The sequence below is a fragment of the Acipenser ruthenus genome, chromosome 2 (genome assembly GCF_902713425.1).
Source record: "Acipenser ruthenus chromosome 2, fAciRut3.2 maternal haplotype, whole genome shotgun sequence".
NCBI lineage: Eukaryota > Metazoa > Chordata > Actinopteri > Acipenseriformes > Acipenseridae > Acipenser > Acipenser ruthenus.
Window position 1 is genome coordinate 35,040,718 of NC_081190.1, and position 16,932 is coordinate 35,057,649.

A 16,932-nucleotide genomic window follows, 5' to 3' on the forward strand; every position below is an offset into this window, starting at 1 on the left:
ACAGTTTGTCCAAAGCTGCCTCCAAATGGAATGAAGCCACCCCTATTCGTGCAGAGCTGGCACAAACATACAACGTGCCAGGTTATCTTCTGGGCACTGGCACAAGAATATTCATATATTTCATAATGTAATTTGTATTACAAATTAAATCGGGCATGTGAGAGACAGCTTGTCTACATATGTGCGTCTATGCTTTTGTACAAATAAAAAAAAAAATAATGTTGTCAATGCTGCTCAAATCACTCTGTGGAGGAAATATGTTTTGTCAATCCATTCCATTCTCTTGTCAAAAATGATATTGCCATCTGGCAATACAGCTATTTCTCAAAACACCCACATCCATTTCATTGGCACAATGAATTCCATTCACTGCCTTAAAAGCCCTCAGTCAGACAGTCAAAGCAAATTTTGTAGAAACCTTTTTATATATATATAGAAAGTGTGCCAACTGCCTCAAATATTTATGTCAACATGTATGTCAAAACAATGCATTTAAAATGTTGTTTATGATTGCCTTTATGGTTTACATGCCTACCTAAAACCACATTGAGGACACAGTGCATTCTAAACAATATCAGGCTGTCAACAAACAGTAGTGTATTAGTTGAGTAATTTTATGGACAAAAGTGAGGGAAAAACAAACATTTGATTATGAAGTCAAAATGAGAGAACTGTACTACATCTACTGACTACTGGCTCATTCCCAGACAACCATATAGGAATAAATCTTCATCTGTGGGTATCTGGCCAGGGCAACTAGACCTTGCTCTCCTATGAGTGCTGCAACATCTGCAAACATGCTGTGTTGCCTAGTTACAGCACGGGTGTACAACCACCCTGAAGAACAGACACTCAAACAAAGCAGCCTCCACGCATTGGGGCAAGATCCTTGAAGGGGATACAGAACCCTTCCACTTACTTGCTGGACAGATTATAATCACAAGGAGGGATAGATACTTCATTTATTATGCAACTGAAGTTAAAAAGTCCCACTATTCAATTAGGTGTCATGGTCAGAATAAATGTACAAGAGACAGTACTTTCTCACAGTTAGATGTAAACATGCAGTGTCTGGGACACGTCCCTGTGGTGTCTAAGCTGTTAAAAGATTTGCAGGGCTGTCCTGGATTCTGACTATTATTTTAGAATTCATAAGAAAGTTGTCTGTCAACTCATATTTAAAAGTGGACAAACCCACTTTTAACACCTGTGCTATCACAAGCCTGAATGTAACCTTTCCGGTTTGTTCTTTAGCTTTCTTTGTCCAAATAAACCAGGTATACAATCCAAGTACTTTATCTTCTTACATTATTTGTCCCGGACAGAGCCAGGTAAAAGAAGTGAGGAGAGAGGCCAAGGCTTTGGGAATCAATGCTGAAATAAACAGTCAAAGATGCTGTGAAGCACTGATGGAGTCTGGGAAAGGGATGCTCTTCATTTTACAGAGGAACCTACAAAACAGAGAAAAAACAAGGAGTCACAACAGAAGTCTGCAATGTTGAGCAAGCTGTTTACCACCATAGTCTGTCAACTGTCTGTTTGCAATATTATTCCATGGTTTAGCCTTTTGTGCATTTATCAGGAAGCAGACCATATTGACAACTAATATGTTTAGATTTAACCAGCGTACTTTCAGGTATCGACGATCTTGAATCCAGCTTGCCACCATGTCATACACTACTAAAACAGGAAAAAGTATATTGTACATGAAACAAAAAAAATGAATATAAGCAGCAGCAAATATGAACATTTATATTTCAATGACTCCTGTACAGTATTTTTTTAGCTATAGTGTAGAACTTCTGTACATTTACTGAGCATATCCATTTTAAATAAATAGAGTAATTATAATAAGGCAAAGATTTCCAGAAGCATCAATATACTGCAGTGGTGATATTGCAGTGGTGAGTCACCATGCATAATAGTCACATGAATAGCAACTAGTTACAACAGCACCTAACAGACAAGGGCTGTAGAGCAGCTGTTCTCCAGTTTATTTGAAGTACTGTCTCAATTCTACGCAATCTAAAGCAGTGGTTCATTACAAATATCAAAAGTGTTTTAGTATTGCTTTTCTCTGGTTCTTTTTGCTTCACAAATTCACTATTTTCCACCTTTCACAGCTTTCTGATGTGTAAGTCAGATGGAGGGCAATTTGTATACCATTATTTTATCAAGTGTGTTATCACTATATTAGAATAAACATTAGCCAACCAAAATGTTTAAAATGGGGGGAAAAAATCCCAAACATTCTCCCATGGGCAGTGCTACTATGTGTTAAAAGAAAAGCTATGACTCACTTTATGCAAGACCCAATTTCAAAACAGTGATGTTTTTTTTACTTCTCTTAAGGGAGCTCATTGACCTCATCTCTCAGTGTCGATCCTGATATACGTCAACAGCATTCGCAAAGCTGCTGCATCTTTACAGCGAGATCGAATCCCAGAAAAACAAGATACAGTCACACAAGATGGAAACTGATGTCACAGATTGCATTTTCTTTTACACATCCGAAAACTATCCGACTTCAGCTTTCAGTAAATCAGGATACAGCAAATTTACAAAAAAAAACAACAAATAAATATGAAGTTGACTCGTACATGTGATAATGTATTTCACGTTCAAATCTGTGCTTCAGCCTTTAGCATTGTAATTTTTTGTCCTTTCCAAATGTAAAAAATAAGCTACAGCAGTGCAAGAGACTCAGTGCGTACCAACTTTCTACACTCTATTTGTGAGATGCACATGAGTATAGTATGCCATCTAGTGATTCCTGTATAAACTACATCAAAGCAATGGGATTAGCTTAAAATACCGAGTACTGTACTACACTGTTTCTTGCAAACATTCCTTGTTACTTATATATTAAAAAAAAAACAACATACAATCCTGTTGAAAATGTTTTATTTTGAAAATATTTGGGAGAGAGAGAAGTCCACCATGTGTATTTAGTGTTGGCAGAACTATAAAAGTTACTTAATCACTTACATACTTATATACTGTGAGTAAAACAAGATGCAGAAAACTAGAACAGACTTCCAACCCCAACTTCCCTTGAGGAATTAGAGACAGCAATCACCGATGAATGGTCACATATCACTATAGAACAACTGTAACACTTTATGAACTCAGTTCAACCCTGGCTGCACAAGATGGCCCTACACCATATTGGAAGTGTTACAGCAGTTTCATTTTTGTATGTCACGGTATTCATATCACACATATCCATTCTCTCCACACATAAACCTCACGTTAATAATTCTCAGTAGTTTTTCCTTCGCCTCAAGAGCAGCACAGAATCCAGAGGTCCACATAGGGACTTTGATGCTTACCGGTGCAGAGATAATCCCTAAATGAAATAACATAAAATAAGTATGACAATCCATGTTTGTGAAGCTTCAGAGTGAATTACTGCCTTAATGTACTCCTGGGATATGCAATGATACATTATACACTGCACTGTTATACACGTCTATGAAAAATTACAGATTCTACATTCTATTTTCCTCCCTTTAAATATAACATAAATCATATAAATCAAAGCCTTGCTTGGGGTTACTATGAGTTGAAATAAAAATATCAATGTATGAATGTATCCAATTCCAGGAAATTTAAATAATGCAGTTGGGGGTTTCCTAAAAGCAGCAGGTAGCCAGCACTTTGAATGAAACATTTGCATGGTGGACATTCACTTTGATTTCTATTATTAGAGGAAGTGGTGTTTTGGCAACTTAGGATTGGAGGCTCGTTCCAGAGAAAAGGATGGGCCCAGACTCAACCGAGAGAGCCTTTCCTGTGGAGTGGAGGCAAGCCCTATCAGCCTCCGGGCCCCTGAAAACACAGAATCCTGGAAAGCTGTATGATCTGTTGGCTTAGTTCTGATGATTCCTCTGCATCAACATTCAAGAAGAGACCTAAATCCAGTACTGTTCCCAGACGTTTAAACAAAGGATAGATAGACTTTGGCTCAGCACTGATTCAAAAAGAAATAAATGCTGTGAGCCTAAAATGCTTTTTCACTGATGGCAATGTTTATAAAGCACTAGAAAACAAGACTTAAGTATTTTTAGCTTGATTAGTTCTGGACGAAAGGCAAATAATGAAACAAATATTTCAGAGGCCAAAAGGGATCCAACAGCATTTAAAGCTGTAAACAGGCAGGTAGAATAAATAATGCAGCCACTGCCATCAAAAACCAAATGCCAGGCTTTCTGTCACTATAGAGCTGATTATGTATGATTATGATGGTGCTGTAGCAATATGCTGCTGACTCATATCCAGACCAACAACTTACAGAAACATATTACCCATCTCAGACTGGTATGAGAGTTCTTTCATGAAGCATTAAGGTACGACAGTGGGTGGGTTAACATGAACCGCACACTTAGGGTGTTATAAGGCCTGATGTGAAACTAAGCTGATCACTACGCACAAAAAAATAGTTCCAGTGTAATGTAAACAAACTTTGTTTAAACATGTTTATTTGTATATTTAACATATGTTTAATTGTAAATATAGCATGTATTTATTAAAAGTTGAAGTATATTTCTGTATATCGATTACATTAACCTATTATACTAATTCATGAATAGCCATATATAACTTTGTAAATTACATAAATAGGTCTGATAACATGATTTTTTTTTAGCTTCTCCAGGTGTTATTTGGGGATAGTGTGCTGCTTTGTCATTTCCACTTCATCTCAGTTTTTTTTTTTTTTTATTACTGCTACGAATACATTGTTAGCTGTGTTAAATGCAGCATCATTTGCTAAGTTTTCTGCTGTACGGTGGATCATTCAAAAAGTGATTGATACTGGCTCACAGACTTACGGAAGCATACAATTCCCTAAGGAGACTGTTCAATTCTTCCTGAGAAAGTACATGAAAGGTAACAGGTTTACCTTTTTCTTGAAGCCAGTTTTGTATGATAATTTACAGATATTAAACGTTATAGAATGATGGCGTATTAATTTAAATTCAAAGCTTTTGGTGATGCGTCTGCATTGAGAGGTTGTGTGAGATTAACGTATGGCTGACAGAACGCAGCTTATCAATCAGAAAGCAGGATTTTTCCAAGCAGGTTTATAATAATGCTTAATTTATGAATGATAGGGCTGATCACTGATAGTGTCTCACATTTGAATACCATACACCCAACTGAACCCAAAGCAGTCTTCTTCCTACATGGTGACATGGACAATAACAGCATTTCCTTTTTTTTCTCTTACCTTGAAGACAGGTCTTTTAGGTTACGTTCACAAACCCTGCAATAAAATATGCAAACATCATTAAACTTAGGGACAATGGTAAACCTAGACACTTATTTATATAAAGCATAAAAAAGTAGAACTAGTGTTTATATGAACTGTTGGATCAATTTGGACACTTGTAATTGGGTTGCTATTTGTTCTTGTGCAAGTATCAACTTTATCTTAACTTACCTGGTTCACATTATGCTATAGTAAATAGAATCACACCCAAACAGCATCATTTCAAGTTGTCTGTAGTCCTTTTATGTTGTGTAGCCACGTATCTTCTGTATTAATATGGAATATTGTGCATCTGAGACTTAGCTGGTAAATATGATTGGATTATGTTTTAACCTGCATTGGTTATGAGAATTCAATACAAAAAAATAAGAGAGTGAAAAAAAAGCTGGGTTTCAGATGAGTAGATTCAAATAATATGTTAGATAATCTGGAATCAAAATGATAAAAAAAAAAAAATCTGCTTTCAAATAATATAGGTTAGGAAATCATGATTTTCCTGGGATTTGTAAGTTTTCTCCATGCAAGTCCTTGGTTTTACATCTCCCAGAAACAGCCCAGCATTCCCTAAAAGCACAGTGTTCCTTGGTGGCCTCTCATTTGTATTGACAAGATCCGACTGGCAGGGCAACTTAAAGGACAAATCACAGCAATGAGCTCTCGCAAATGATCATGCTCATAGATCAATTAATAGTTTTAGGGGAACACCTTGTTATAATAATCTGCAATGTGTGTGTTTTGTTCCTCCACCATTGTGAAGGCATATAGCAAATACATTTTCAAATTAAACCATCAAGCTATTCAAAAGTTACATTATACAAGAAAGCATTAAAAAAAAAAAACAGTATGCGCACTGCGAGTGCTCTTGTACTATTTCATAGTTATGTGAGTGATAAAAAAAATAAAATAAATAGACTGTGAGTACCTGTTAATATATTCAGTGCAGGAACAAAGAGATTTCTCTGAGAACAGTCTCAGCAAGCAGGCATCTTCCCCTAGAATAGCAAGAAAGGGAAAAACAGGAAAGAATGAAGCCAGTCATTGAAAACGCTAGCATTAAAGCTGTACCTTGAAAACTGTTCAGAGTAGGGCTTGCAATTACTATTAACTATCGCCCCTGGAGTGTTTCTTTCAGTCGTTCAAAAGAAAATAACTACCATACACTGGTCTTTTTGCGTTTCTCTGGGTCATACTGATACCTGGTGTCATACAACTAGAACCTAATGTTAAGATTTTTTAAACATATTTAACTGTGCAACAATCTGATAGTACTGTAATTCTATGATACCTGCTATCCTAAAATAGTTGCTATATTTAAACCACAGATTTCCATTCCCTCCTGCACACATACTATACTGTATACCAAAGTGCACTGTCTGACAAAATTAATTTTGTAGCTGGAAATGCTGTGTCAGAGTAATCATGCTATAGAGATGTAATGAAACACCAAACATGGGATAGTCCTGTGCTATTTTTACAGAATATGTTGATAAATAATTTAGTAGCAAGTAGCTACTGTATGTTCTTCTTTTGATCATGTATCATGAGATGGTATTTCAAGCAAGGTCTCTCAATGCACTGATAGACTGAATCTTTTCATCACTATAATGGTATATTTTAAACTTCAGTGTAAATGATACAGATGCCCTTAAGCAACTGAATGTATTCTAAACTACAGTAGCTGGTCAATTAACATATATAAGGCATTTGCAGTTAAGAAAATAAACACATTGATTGCAATTAATTAAATTCACAATCTCTTAAGCCCCTGGGTAAATGTATTATTGCTCTTTTTTAACAGGGACTGATGAAGCCTAAATCATGCAGAACAGTTCATTTGATTGGTCATCTACACGGCACACTGTGGGCCATATTTGCAAAGTTTTAACTTGTGAATCAAACAGTTTTAGATTCACAGAACTGTTTTAATCTGTTGTTGGCTTCTTTAAGAACAGTTTAATGAATTTCAAAGTTTATTTTGCTCACAAACATGATTGGAAAAAACCTAAATCATGAGTTAAAGCTCAGTGATGGTAAAGCAGGGTATTCTAGCAGTGTGGAGTAGTGGTTAGGGCTCTGGACTCTTGACCGGAGGGTTGTGAGTTCAATCCCCAGTGGGGGACACTGCTGTTGTACCCTTGAGCAAGGTACTTTACCTAGATTGCTCCAGTAAAAACCCAACTGTATAAATGGGTAATTGTATGTAAAAATAATGTGATATCTGTATAATGTGAAATAAAGTGATATGTTGTAACAATTATAAGTCGCCCTGGATAAGGGCGTCTACTAAGAAATAAATAATCCTGTGTAAGGAGTGTGCAGTATGCTGCAGGTAACAGGGTCCAGATTTACTTAGCTTTTGCTTCATTGCAAAGTTTGTACCATTTGTATCTATTTAATGCATGAACTGTGACTCTACAGTACATTGTAATAGAAAAGAAAAAACAGTGTTGCGTACATTTGACCCAGTAGTTTTGGCTTCAGTATTTAGTTTCCAACTTGGCACAAGTTCTCCTTGAAATCTGTGAAACTGATCGGAACAGCCTAAATAGGCCCATCTGCTGTTTTCATCTTTCTCAAACTACAAGCAGAGCCAACATTTTGATTATTGAAATGTGTAGAAATACAAGCTACAAACTTGGTTACTATTCATTTTCAAGGAAATCCTTTAAATGAAAGTAGGTCATGATGACCACCATCTTTCCCATGGCAAAATGGGCATCCTTTGATGATGTTGTCAGTGTAAGCGGCAGATATTGGAAAATATTATACTAGTTTTGTTATGGGTCCCCAATGCAGATCAGTGTTGGCAAACGGAAATTCAGATGGGAAAGATATTTCAGCAGTTCAGGACAGACCCCTAAGACAGAATTTGAGAATAGTAATATTTTCAACGATGATTGTGCATAAGGAGGGGTACATTTCGGGTTTATTTATAATCTGATTGGTTTGTAGAAGACGTAATGAGTGTAGGGGCAGGCCTATGTCCCAAACTAGTTATAAACGTTTCTTAGGGGGGGGCAGGAATAAAAGGTTTATAGGGAACAGAAAGCTGAACAGCACAAAACAGAATAAGATTTACAATAACAGTGTATGGAAAGGCTGTAAATGAGGCCTTTTGCTCTTTGTTTTAGAACCCTCTAAAATAATGAAATCTGCCTTGCTGGTTTATTTTGAATACCTGTATTTTATTTGGGTGGAGCCCAGCTCCCGGTCACTGTTACAAAAAATATAATAATATCTTGTTTATGAAAAGTGCCACAATACCTCACAAAACAAGTAATGAATAAACCAGACCCTAATGAATAGAAAGCTGTGACAGATTGTGAGCTTCCAATTTTTTAAGTTAACATTTCCAGTATGTTTCAAATAAACAGCTTACTGACTTCGCACTAAATTGCCAGAAAAGCGTAAAAATAGAAGTTCCTAAGTTGTAATATAAGGAAACTAAATAATACATTTAAGTGTACTTTAAGACTGGCTTATCTTTTTAAAACAATTGGTTCTGCTTGTTTTCTCAAGAAAACAAACACAACATGCCTACATCTTTAAAGTGTCATGCTTTTATACTGGCTTATGCAGTCTTTTTTTTTTCCTATAATTTCTTAATCGCCAAGGATAACCCTGTTTTATTTAACCAGCCTGATATTCCTGTATCCATCTAAAAGTGGTCTTTATAGACATGTGTACTGTATATACAGGTAATGAGGTATTGAGAAATTCACTGGCACAAGTAGAAGTGACGTGAGGGATGAAGAGGTGACAGACATTAAAGGTGAAAACTGCAGTAAATATCGCTTATTAAACTCTTATTTAACTTATTAAAACAATACTCATCCAGAAAAATACTGTGATGCTTTGGCATGGACCATCATTTTGTTTATTAAAAGATTGTTTATTAAAATACTTTCTCAACACAAACTACTTTAGATCATGTGACCCTGCATTAGCCAATTGGGATGATTTAATGACTTACCGTATTATCTAACTTTTGAATGAGGAAATAACAAATAAACATTTTACAGTCTCCAATTAGCAAGGTAAGTAGCCATAGATTAGCATAGTCATAGAGACACAAAGACTATGTAAAACTATGAATATCTACATTATGTGGTCTATTACCAACAGTACTGTAGTAATGGTGTAATTAGTGCCATAATAACGTGTGTCTAGCATCCCTACAGATATGAACAACAGTTGAGGAAAGCCATCTTCCAGCTTATCAAAAAATAAGTTTGATTATGAGTCAGCCTTGACTAACAATAAGGCTGCGCTTTTTAAGCCACAGGTGCATGGTTTGACTGGTATGGATTCTGGTACCCATCCATTTTACCCGACAAGAGGTAGGTCTGGGCCTTTGGGGGGGCCCAGACCTAAGTCAATTTCTGTCAATCAAAAGACAAATTTGCAAAGCAGAGCTAAGAGATTGTGTATTTGGAGTGTGCACCAAGTACCATGCGCACCGACTGCACCGAGCACCGCGTGCAACAAGCACCGAGGCGCTATGCGCACTCAGCCCAACGGGACCAAAGTACCGTGCGCACCGCGTGCACTGAGGTGCTATGTGCACCGACGTACCGAAGCACCGGGGGGGGCAGCTAATGCAGCAGTGCCTACCCTAACCGTGTGTAATCAGCCACCTGGTCAGCGTGCAGCATGTACCAGGGGAGACACGCAGGCCGAAGCCGCGGCTGGCGAGAGCTCGGGAAGTAAAGATAAAAAAAGGAGAACACACTTTTTTTTTTTTTTTGATGGCCCGGTGGAGGACCACATGGCTGACTGGCTGTTTATTTATTTATTTATTTTCTTTGCAGTGCAGCAAAAACTCAAGCACAGACACAGGCAAAGCAGGGTTGCGCGAGAGGGTCAACATACAGGTGGACGCACAACAACAGCACTATTATTTATTTTGCTCAAGCTGCGCGAACGACAGTCGACAGAGTCGCTCAACGGAGGGGGCGGCAAGCCGAGCCCCGGCGGAGGAATGGTGTTCTCCCTGAAGGTGTAGGTTGAAAGACAACACACGCACACACCAATATAGCAAAGGCAGTCACTCTCATATGACAGACAGCCGTAGAAAAGACGACCTGCGACACAAGCAAAGCAGACTGTGAAGAAGAAAGAAAGAAGACACTCAAATGGAGCTGCTGATGCGAATGCAAGGGAACTAAAGTTGACTCAGAGGAGCTCTTTCAAAAACACACTCGGGTTAGTGACACAGAAGCGTACCTTACCGTAAGTGGGAGGCAGAGGAAGTGAGCTCCGCAGAGCGACTACTTATTCCCTCAGCAGATGGGACCGAGGACGTCACTCCATGGAGGGGCCTATCGGCAGCTCTGACATAAAATGCTCAGCGAATACCTACCTACGGCAGGCATATCCCAAAAGTATTGGTCGGTGGTCGTATTCAAATTGAAAGGGAACACTGCATAATTGTGATAGCTTTCTTCGTGGCTGATTGTGTGCAATCTCGAGTAAGTCGGGTGTTTATCCACTCGGGGTCCTCTATTTTCTCCAACACTTGACCAACCCTATAGTAAGCAGGCCTACACTATTAAATAATATATTTAAATAATATATACAGTATATTTTATTAGGAATATACTGTTTCCGAAAATGAAATGATTTATTTATTATTCCGAAATGATTTATTTAGCCCCTAATAATCAGGCATAATGCAGTAATTACATTTTATGAGCAAATGTTTCATTGGGTTTCCTTTGGAGTACAGTATGTGTCATCATTGTTTAATCATTGTTTTTTCTACAGTAACCAAGGTTTATCTGGAATGTTCCTTCATTAAGTCAGCTTAAATTTAGTGCGGTCAGTCTTGATTCCCAACTGCCTTTTTTGAAGTGCCAGGTTTTTCATTTCTGTTTGCATAATGTTTTTACAACACAGCATTATGTGAGAGTGCTGTCTATTTGTTGACTAAGACTAGTATATGAAACAGAACACTTGAACAAAGGGAGTAAACTGAAGAATAAACAAGAGAAAATAGCCAAGACATGAAAGAAATGAGATAGCAAGTGGGATTTAAATTTGTAAAGACAAACACCCACCAGTTCCCAAGGACAAAAAATATAAACTGTATGTGCCATTCACATCTATAGATGTTTACACAGAAACATAATGATCATAATTTCAGTACTATACCTTAATACAAAACAGTGGCCTGAGCCAGGTATTCTACTCTTGCATGTGAATGCTTTGAATCATGTGTTTATAGTTCTGCATGTGTTTTTGTTCTGCATGTGTTTTTTGTTCTGCATGTGTTTATTGTGTCAGCATAAAGGGATATTTTCTCCACATGTTCTTTTTTTTTTTTTTTTTTTAAACTCTAACCTGTTAAATACCCTGTTATGTGTGTTCTGCATAATTCTCTGTTGTTTCCACTTAGGTCAGTTTGTTCCATACTTACTGTTCCAGCTTCTGGGCTGTAAGGAGGTGAGGCAGGGAAGCATATTAGTGTTACATTGTGAACTGAAGGCCACTGTGAAGGTGAAGCACCGTGCAGTGAAGTCTGAGTAGCCGCTACAAACCAGAGGCACATTCTACCTTTGTCTGGGACAGGATGTGTAGAAATGCACTCCGTTCTACTACACAAAACTGGATTCTTTGCCTTAGTTCTTTTTGACTGGGTTTCAAATGTGGTCTTTTAATTGCCCAAGCAAGCACTGAAGAGTAGCATAAAGCACCAGTATATTTATTTATGATTACAAAACTAAAGAAATAAATATTTGTCACTTTTGTTCCTAATAAAAACTATAAATATTAACAAGGCTGTCCAATTATGAAAATGTCCAAAAACCTTATCACAACCTTCTTTATCATTGTGACAGGGCTGGTGTCTAGTACTACTGAAGATCGTAGGACAACAGGACACTTTAGATTAGGTAAAAGGAAAGTAGGCACATTTTAGCAAAAAATATGTTATTTATGTACTGGTACAGCAAATTACTCATTTGTATGTAGTGTAATGATCCTTTACAAATTGGTTACAGCTTTAAGTAACGTATAGAGTTAATTTGCACCATCTGCTGGTTCTAGTCTGTGGAATATTTCTCAGCTGTGAGGAGGGCAAAGAGGTCTGTAGCTGTGCCTCTGATGTATCCAGAGTAACACGAGTTAACTAGTGGGATAAACCAAATTTACAATACAATGATGTGTTTTTTTATTTGGCTTAAATTTCGCTCTAAATTTGCTCAGATCATTGCATGCCATTAAGGTTTCCCAAAGGTTTTCCATCCTTGAAGCTTAAATATTAATGAAACTGAGTTCCCATTTCCCATGAAACAGTACTATAAAAAGAACCTTAAAAATATACACCCCAAAGTACCTACATAATAATATATGCAGTATATGTTTCATAAGGAATAACATGACTTGTTTAAATCATGTTTATGTGTATGGAGTTCTACACATTGTCGAATAGATACTGTCATGTTTCGGTGCTATGACACACTGCTGGTTTATTGCCTGTAAAATTATAAGAAATACATTTATAGAATTGCTCTTATCCAACTTACACAAATACATTTATAGAATTGCTCTTATCCAACTTACACAAATACATTTATAGAGTTTATTTTATCCAACTTACACTCAGCTCAACTTGTATTATATGACAATGTGCTGAGAAACAAAAACAAAAAGTTTATTCTTCAGGAAATAAATGGCGGTCAATAAAACAATCTGCATCATAGCATCTAAACATACCATGAGAAACGGCTTTGGTATCAAAGTTAAAAGTCCTTTTCAGCTATGAGTAATGATGCATTTCCTTAGTCATTTCACCTGCAGAATGAAATTGTTCCCACCCTCTTAACGTCTTTTTTCATGTCATTAACAAACCAGTTGTGTCCCCAGCTGACTGACATGCCAGTAAAATGCTTTTATCCAGAATATACAGCTGAGGTGAAATGACAAGTGTAAGACAAGGAAACAGAGAACTTTTTAAAACCTAGAGTAGTACCAGATATCTTGTTTTAAAATTAAATATGTGTTTCCTTCAAAACTGCACAATTGAGATGATGAGACCCATGTAGTAAATTAGAAATTAGGCCTACTATATTTTGTTTGCTACCTCTAACTGAAAAAGATAGGGAATTTTCAACACAACTAACATTACCTATATAATATGCAATCAACATCCTTTTGAAAATGTGATTATGACTGCATGAATGGCAAGCACATGGTTTGAATGTGTGCTGAGGTAGTGTGGATAGGGTGTAAATAAGGGAAAGAGGAAAATTCAGTGTACTTTCATATACTTCTGCTCTACAATGGTGCTCAATCAATGAATCTGCTTTATAATAGGATTTTCGGAAACCCTTCCTTGCACTTGCCGAGGCTCTTCAGTCTGAGATCAAGCCTTTTAAAATGCATTTGCTAGGTCTGATTACTTACACCTTTTGCTGGTGGTTTAACTGAATCGGTCAATACAAAAGTAAACGTGTAAACCTCATGGTAAGTAAACCATCCCCAAAGGCCCTGTAAACCTCACGGTAAGTAAACCACCCCAAATGCCCTGTAAACCTCACGGTAAGTAAACCATCCCCAAAGGCCCTGTAAACCTCACGGTAAGTAAAACATCCCCAAAGTCCCTGTAAACCTCACGGTAAGTAAAACATCCCCAAAGGCCCTGTAAACCTCACGGTAAATAAACCATCCCCAAAGGCCCTGTAAACCTCACAGTAAGTAAACCATCCCCAAAGGCCCTGTAAACCTCACAGTAAGTAAACTATCCCCAAAGGCTTTGTAAACCTCATGGTAAGTAAATCATCCCCAAAGGCCCTGTAAACCTCACGGTAAGTAAAACATCCCCAAAGGCCCTGTAAACCTCACGGTAAATAAACCATCCCCAAAGGCCCTGTAAACCTCACAGTAAGTAAACCATCCCCAAAGGCTCTGTAAACCTCACAGTAAGTAAACTATCCCCAAAGGCTTTGTAAACCTCATGGTAAGTAAATCATCCCCAAAGGCCCTGTAAACCTCACGGTAAGTAAAACATCCCCAAAGGCCCTGTAAACCTCACGGTAAGTAAACCATCCCCAAAGGCCCTGTAAACCTCACAGTAAGAATGCACAACTGCAAACAAACACTGTTTATTTCCATTTCACTGGTCCTGTGATGCTTTGTAACACATGTATTGCGGCTTAAAAAATACAACATCAAATTCTGCTCTGAACCACAAGTCCTGGACATGCCTAAGATGCCTGCCTTATGGGACACCCTGTATATATATATATATATATATATATATATATATATATATATATATATATATATATATATATATATATATATATATTGAGATTAGTTTTAAAAGGTGACTGCAAGAATACAGTTGTTTGATATGGACATGGAGTCCTTGTTATAGCTGGCTTTTTGAGTCCTTATAAAGAATCATAATAACTTATTTTTGACTGCTTAAAGATATACAGTAAGTAGCTTTAAATGTCATTTTAATAGCTAAATGTCATTTTAATAGCTTTTTTTATGAATTTCACTTATTTTATGGTTTGCAACAGAACCCAGATCCAGGTTTTATAACAGCTTAATGTCACCACACAATTAAGTAGTTTAACAGGTTCCTTTCCGTTTTAAGCGATACCCATCAGCTTACAGCATGTTAAAGGGGGAATTTGGGAATACAACTATTCAGAGAAACTTAAAGGGTTTGCCTATATGGATTACTATTTACCATACATAACTACTTCAGAAGGAAATTCCTGTTTCTGCACTTAGGGCAGCTTCTAAACAAAACTCAGAAAAGCTGATTAGTGGGCTTCATGTATTGCACACAATCAAAAGATTGCAAAAAATGAAGACATTTAACACATTTCATCCCCTTCAATAGTAATAGTTTAATAGTAGAAAGTGGCTGAAAAAAAATTCTAGTATCTATTAATCACAGCACACTAATGATCCAAGCAGAAACTGCAATTGAAAAAAATATATACAGAGCAAATACCATATCATATTAAATGGTAAGAAATGTAGTATTTTGAAGAGAAAAAAAAATGATTCCATGAAATAACCATTTAATAAATAGAAATATTGAGATAAGTAATGTTTTCATACAGGAAGGGCCTGGTTTGCAGATAGGACACTGGAAGATAGCATAGAGATAGACACAGAGCGAGATGGAAAGCCGAAATCAAACAGAGAAGATACAGTTTCTAAGGCAGAAAAGGGACTAGAATTGGAACAGTAATCAGCAATAAAATAGAATCTCGGAATGTGTTATTATTGAATTGCTACTGTGTAATGTAATAACTATACTTGTTGTGTAGAAATGAAACTACAAAGACAATATGATCGTTTGTTCAGAAAAAAAAAAGTTTTTGAAAGTAAAAGATTCCACTCTGAATATCACCATCCATCTCTGAATTCACTTTCAATATGATATTAGATCAAACATTGCCAAAGTGAAAATAAAAACCATAGAGCTTCCCTGTATCTAATATCCATTTTGATGGGCAGTTTAAAAAAAAATATGTATATATAACTGTCAGAAGAATCAAAACTAATAATAAACGATTCATTTATGTTCCAGCCATAATTAATTTAAATCTCTTACAAAATTAATCGGTAATGTTTAATTAAAACAATTAAAATAAAATCTTACCTTTACTCTTTCGATTTTCCACGAGTGAGCTGGATGCAGTCATCTTTCCTCCAATTAAAAATGTTTCACCAAAAGATGCCACCGGGGCTTTTAAATGCATTCTGGGTTCCAGCTCGTAAAAACCTACAGTTTATGATTTATACCGAAAATCCAAACATCCAAGTAAATGGATACAGGGGCTGAGGAGGCTATATAAATTATATTCTTATATTTGTGTCCGTATATAATGCTAATTATAAAAAATATACTATACTTACTAAATAGTAATTTACTAATTGAAAAATGCGCTCCAAATCTGAATATTTCTGCCTGTCTGCCCCTGTGCGGTGCTGTCCCCTCACTTTTCTCGTCCACGTTGCTACAATGCTGTGAGTGAGCTACTGAAGTTCACACCTCCAGCCTCGAGAGTTCTGTATAAGCCATCAGGCAAGTGTTTCGGACTGACTTCCCTTGACACCGGTACTCTTACGCTGGAATACCATTTGCCTTGTGAACACATTGGGTTTGTTACATAAGATTTTGAGGGACTATGCTATTCCTTGGCAACCAAGCTCTGCTGCACCTCAGAATTAAGGATCAAACCCCTCAGGTAAGAAAGCTATTTTAAAGAAGAGTATGCAGACCACAAGTCAATGTAATTTACCATTTTAAGTTTTGTTTGAAGATATTCCAAGAGATATATTACAATTTATTCAAAATGTCTTAAAAAGTTTGCAATGGAATCAAACCAGCAGCGTATGATTGAACTGTGGTATAAATGCCGTATGTGTAAATAACTCCGAATTTATTTTAAATGTACCGTTTCTTTAATTGTTTGAATTTACCTACAGTACAGTAGCTAACATAAGCCAATGATTGACGTACTGTATATGTTTCTTAACAAGTGTATATATACAGCAAATTGTTAGTTTAATGTTTAGCTCTTCAAGTTTTCCTATCTTGTATGTAAACGTATTTATTCGCTATTTATTTATCCATACATATACGGATTATACATAGCATTTTGCATTACTATTTTTAATGAAATGCC

The 16,932-nt window shown here is 36.7% G+C and overlaps 1 protein-coding gene and 1 long non-coding RNA gene across 2 annotated transcripts in view; one reads left to right on the forward strand and one right to left on the reverse strand.

Moving 5' to 3' along the window:
* Positions 1-1,318: 1,318 nt before the first annotated feature.
* Positions 1,319-6,265, reverse strand: LOC131699095 (uncharacterized). The gene is made up of 4 exons (XR_009308021.1): positions 6,195-6,265; positions 5,231-5,266; positions 3,252-3,349; positions 1,319-1,451 (listed from the first exon to the last, which is right to left on the reverse strand). It is a non-coding gene; the product is annotated as an uncharacterized LOC131699095 (long non-coding RNA).
* A 10,069-nt stretch (positions 6,266-16,334) lies between these two features.
* Positions 16,335-16,932, forward strand: part of LOC117409664 (5-hydroxytryptamine receptor 4-like) — a 99,535-nt gene continuing 98,937 nt past the window's right edge. Inside the window, exon 1 of the mRNA XM_058994918.1 lies at positions 16,335-16,491. The gene's annotated coding sequence lies outside the window, so the exon portion shown is untranslated. The remainder of the gene's footprint in view (positions 16,492-16,932) is intronic.